Genomic DNA, 6,000 nt, shown 5'->3' with positions numbered 1-6,000 from the left:
CACTTATATATTCATGGAGGTAACTTATTTTTTACCTTGGAGGGGAGATGTCGAGATATCAAGCTCAACAGGTGCTAGGCAGACAGTGATGACCTGCCTGGGTGATAGCTTCCGCACTTATGACAGTGGTATGGTTGGTGAGATTATTGTTGATATGCCGTCAGTGGATGACAAGCTATGTGACAGCCACTTTGGAGTACTAGAGTTATGGCATAGATATAGCACTAGCTCATATAGTCGGGTTCACACTATGGACCGACCATTTTGTATGTTACTGTAGGATAGTACTTTTCCTTTATGTATGTACTCTTATCTTTTAGATATATGATTGTAGAGAAGAGAAGAAGATAGAAGAAACTTCAGCCATCCACCTCTCTTTTGTGTCTTGCACTCTCTTGTGTGTGTATTTGCTTGCAAGGAACTCAAGCTCTCTTTCTTCCCTACAATCTCTTTAACGTGGAGGATTGTGGGTCCTCGCATCTCACACAATCCCTAATACAAGCTCACGAGCATGAAATTATGAAGATGACTAGTAAGAGATTAGGCAAGACATACAATAAATTTCACAATGGAAGAGTATGTTTGCATTATGAGAAAAGCTAACTTTTATACAAGGACATACACATGTGTTCACACACACTTTGGGTTCCCCATGGCTTATACATGTCCTTATATAATTATAATTAATATTCTCACAATAGCTTATTTCCACATGTTATTGGAGGGAGAATCACCAAAAACATTCCGTCAAAACATTAGGGACACCCATCCAAGTGGTTGAAATGGATACTACTTCTTCACATCTTAATTCTTTATTATGTTTATGTATATGTCCTTGCTCCATCTTTGCTTATTGGTGTTGGTAACAATGTTAACCTATTTATGGAGTTAACAAGTAGATACTTAGATGATGCCATCTTTGAGAGATGTAAAGATATCAATTTTTGGAATCTTTGAGAGATGTAAAGATATCAAATTTTTTAATTAATAAACTATGTAATAATTGTAAATACTCATGAGGGATGATGGAGAGAATGATAAGTGTGCAGAGTGTCCATGTGGTAGTACAAATATTCATAACAAAAAATGGCTCTACACTTTCTCAGATCACTTATTTTCCTAGCCATTAGCATATCTAGTGCCTAATGATATGCAAGCTAAGGCATTTTTGTCTCACGATGATTATGGCTAAAACATTTATAATAAGCCTTGTAATAAAAAATAGAGTGAGGCTTATAAAATAGGGCATAGAAATCCTTTTTCCCAAAATCCTTATACCATGCCCTTTCATTTTAAATTTGACTCGCAAGTTTTCCTCCTACCCTCTCCCTTTATCTCCTACCCTCATATTTTTTTCTTATCTTATCTTTAACATGCATTTGACATGAGTGTGCCCTCTTTCTCTCTATATCTTCTTCCTCTTCCTCTTCAATAGGGATCTAAAACTTGTCTTTGATATTATGTGACCTTGAACTTAGCTGCATGAAAAACCAAATGATGTGTTAGTATTTAAAAAATATATGGAGAGGTAATGCAACACCTAAAAGGAGAGTACTAGATGGGAGAAGTTGAGAGATGAGAGGATGCAACACTTGAAAGGAGAGTATTAGGTGGAACAAGTTAAGGGTAAGGAAAATAGGAGGGATGTGCAACACTAAAAGGAGTGCAAAAGGTGGAGGAGAGAGTGTGCAACACTTGAAAGAAGAATACTACATGGGAGAATTAAAAAAGAGGGAAAAGAGGGAGGGACTTATGGCACCTAAGAGGAGTGCAAAATGTGGGAGTAGGCCATGAAAGCTTGAAAAGCTTAAAAAAAGAGCTTGGTAGGAGATTGTGGAGTTGAGTTTGTGGTTATGGAGCCCAAAAAAGCTTATAAATCAATGATATGGGAGGTATTTTGGGGGCTTAGGATAGTTTGTGGTTATGGAGCCCAAAAAAGCTTATAAATCAATGATATGGGAGGTATTTTGGGGGCTTAGGATAGTTTGTGGTTATGGAGCCCAAAAAAGCTTATAAATCAATGATATGGGAGGTATTTTGGGGGCTTAGGATAGTTTTTTGGGAAAAAACATAAAATGTTAAAATTTTTAGGTTACTTTTTGGCCGAGCTATTGATGTGGGAATCTTACAGAGAAAAATATATAGAGAGGGGGGTTACAAGCATATATTTATCATAATTTTGATGCTTAATAATCGTAGAAAAATATGCTTAATTTAATGTGTGCACAAAAATCGGCTTATTGATTTAATTACTTTTTCTATTGGCACGCTTCTTGAGGTCCCGCGTTGTCATGCCATGGCACATCTATGGTGTGAAACCATGCATATGAGGCCATTAAATGCAAATCCAGATGCATGGGATTAAGTGCTATGACTTGAGTCACCTAAGTACATATGTTCATATTGTAAATGAGGTTCAATAAGACGAGCTGAGGCTGAGTCGGGTCTCGAAGCTTCTGTACATGAGTGTGGTGTGAATTATGGAGCTTTATGCTTGTGAGTAGGGAGGTGGTGGTGGTGGTTCTGCTGTTACTCATACCTCATGGGTAAGTTGGAAACACTCAATTATGTACATGGTCTGCGTGGCTATGTACATGATGGTATGGGTGGCTCGTCAAAGAGTTATGTAAATGATGTAAATGGCTACCCATGTGCATGATATGTAGTAGCTTCTCTATGGTATCGATGGGTAGAGTCAGTGATTACCTTTTATGGGAGTGCATGCATGATGCATGCTTTAGTAGATTTATGATATGTACATGATGTTTGATGCTGCTTTGGTCCGTGCATATGCATACGAGGAGTAGATATATCACATGTATAGGAGGTATATGAAGGCGGCAGCTTGCGTGGCAATAACAAAAAAGGAGATATCCGAATTTAATGCTAAAAAAAAGGAGGCGCAAGTGTTTTGGAATTTTGGAAATACAAAATATTAGCTGCAAAAGGGAGGCACGCCCGAATCCCTTGCGGGAAGGAGAGAAAAACCAGAAATATGGCGCATATCAGTGTGTGCAGAAAAATGAGAACCAGAGCCATATGTAACCAGAGATTTTAAAAAAGAGAAGGCGGCTACTGTATGGAGCTTCTTGGGGTTAGAATTAAAAGGTGAATGAAGCGCTATCAAAGGTGACGATCTACAAAGTCACACATTATATAACGTGTTCTGATCCTGGCGCAAACGGCAGTGCATGGGAAAATAGCGGAATCAAAGAAAAATTTACTTTTTTTTACTCAGATAAGTGAAATTTTTGTTTAATGTTACTTACGATTTGAAAAATCGTATAGAAGTTTTTTTTTTAAAAAAAAACAAGAAGGCTTTGAAAGTATATATGGTTTGAAGAACCATGGAATGGAAAGGCACTTGATTTTGGATTGTTAGACATGGTGATTTTTTTTAAAGACAGATGAATATGTTGTACATGCGCCATGTGCCATCTTTTGCCTTGTGAGTTGTTGGAATTTGAAAGTAGGTTTTCAGGTGATCAAGAGACATTTTCAAATGATGGAACTGGCATTATATGGTATATGTGATGTGAATGGTCACATGTATATGGAAATCATTTGTAGAATGTGTTATGCCTACATGTGATTGGTTTGAGGCATTTGGAAAAAGGAGTCAGGAAATCTATGCTTGGAACTGGACATGCTCTTGATACACAATTTATGTGCAATCATCAGGCTGAATTTGGGGATGTATTGAGGTGAATTGGCACATGTATATGTCATCAAAAATGGAGATGTCTTATGCTCCTTGAAGAGTTATGTGTGTGTGTTTCCTTGCTGGGGATTAGAAGCTACTCTCACAGCTAGAAGTCTCGCACTTTCCCAGCGACACGGCCCACGTCACGACAGCTTTTTGGTGAACCCGACGTGAAACTGCTGGGGTGAGAGTGTGGTGAAATACACAGGGAAGCTATGGCTGAGAATCCTGAGGGTCAGGGGGTTCATTAAAAGGGTTATGCAAATGTTTCAGATGTTTACTATGTATATGCAACAGCAGCAAGCTGCTGAGAGGGGGCAAATTTCCACGACTAAAGCACTGCAGTCAATTGTGAAAAAGGTGGATCAATTTGATGGTAAGGACATCACAAAGTACTTACGCAATTACACAAAGGAAATGGAGCTAAACAGGGTGACTGAGGAGGATATGGTTCGAAGCTTTGAGCTGGTATGTGTTCCTGAAATAAGAGAGCGCATAAGAGGATTACAGACAGCACATGGTGGCAAAAATTGGGAGGAGTTCAAGCTTGCTTTAAAGGATGAATATTTCATGGAGGATTCCGAGCGGGTGACCAAACGAACTTTCTTGGAATGGGTCACAAAACCCAAAATGGGAATTTCTGCCACAGAGTTGCTAAGAGAGTTTGAGAAGCGCTATGCCCAGCTATCAAGGATTGAGCGCACAACTTTGGACAGAGAAAAAACAGAGCTCTTCTTACAAGCAGCTGGGAAAGATCTCCAAGAGAAACTGGAAATCCTCCTTGAGGATAAGGATACAGAGCAGGGACTAAAGAATGATTGGAATGATGTCGAGGATGCGGTCACCATGCTAGCAAAGCGGCAGCGAAGGAGGGATAAAATGGTGATGAGCTCGGCAACCCCTATAACTACTGTTATCCCTGAGAATCTACCAAAACCAGCTGCTGCAATCCCAAAGGTAGAAGGGCCGATGGATGAGCTTATTAAGGGTATGCGAGACCTAAAATTGAAGATGTCTAGGATTGAGGAAAAAGGGCTACCATTAGGACAGGCTTCTATGCAAAGGCCTCAAAGCAAAGAAGGGTTTACATTCAGATGCATATGGTGTGATGACCCAGAACATGCAAAGAAAGACTGTGCTAGCTATAAAGAAGCCCTCAGAAATCAACTTGTGTTTTTCAAAGATGGGAAAATCCACCTTACAGAGACTGGTCTTCCATTAAGCACAAACTTTGGGAAAGGAGGGATGAAAAAGCTAGTTGAGGATATGGCTGCTAGCCATGCCATCTCTATGGTTGAGGCAGCAACCTATGGGTTAAAGGTTGGTCAATCAAAGCAGGAATCTGAGAATGATGAAGATTCTGAGAATGAAGATTTTTGGCCATCAACAATGGAACTAATTGCGTCAAAGAAGGTGTTTAAGCAGGCTTTGCATGAGGCAAGTGACTGTATACGTCTTGAGACTGGCTGGGAAGAGCCTGTGGATTCTTTATCTGTTCATGCCTACATTGCAAAATGCCAGAATAATGAGGCACAGGTAGAGGAAAAGCGTAAGAGGGAAAATGAGGAAGGAGGGCCATCAAAAAGGGTCACTCGTGGTAGTGAAAAGAAGGATCCTGGGCCATCACATATGCCTCCACTGCATAGCAGACCTCCACAGGAAGTATCAATGGAAGAAGTGCCAGCAAAAATGAAGCATGAGAAGGAAAAGGGTAAAGGGAAAAGTCCACTCTACAAGCTTCAATCGAATATTGAAGCCACAACAGATCTCAAAAAGGTGCTTGAAGAGAGGATTCTAAATAGCAGGGTGGAATTTACACTAGGGGAAGTCTTGGGGATTGCAAAGAAAGAATTCCATGATGAGATAATTGATATTATACGAAGGAAAAGGCAGTCCATAATTGAATCTATTCCATCACAAGGGGAGGCAAGCACTTCCAAGACTCATGGAGTACAGGTACAGCAAAAGGAAGAGAGAGAAAATGTGGTGGAATGTAATCACTCTGCTGAAGGGGCACGACAAGTGCGCTGCTTTGTGGATGAGGATGATGAAAAAGAAGTTCTTACAAAGAGTCATTACTCCAGGAGCCATTGGGCAAGAGCAACCACTGAAACCCTTGTCAAGATAGGTGACTTGGAAGAGCTGTATGTCGCTCTAATCGACCATGGGTCTGAGATAAATCTTATGGCTAAAAATCTCTACAACAAATGTAAGTGGCCAATGGATGTAGATCATGGGTGGATGATTAAAGCAGCTAATAACTCATCTGGAGAGCTCTATGCAGCCTGTCCAAATGT

The sequence above is a fragment of the Cibotium barometz genome, chromosome 30 (assembly GCF_041138505.1).
Source record: "Cibotium barometz isolate CiBa-2024 chromosome 30, ASM4113850v1, whole genome shotgun sequence".
Lineage (NCBI taxonomy): Eukaryota > Viridiplantae > Streptophyta > Polypodiopsida > Cyatheales > Cibotiaceae > Cibotium > Cibotium barometz.
This window is presented reverse-complemented; position numbering follows the sequence as displayed.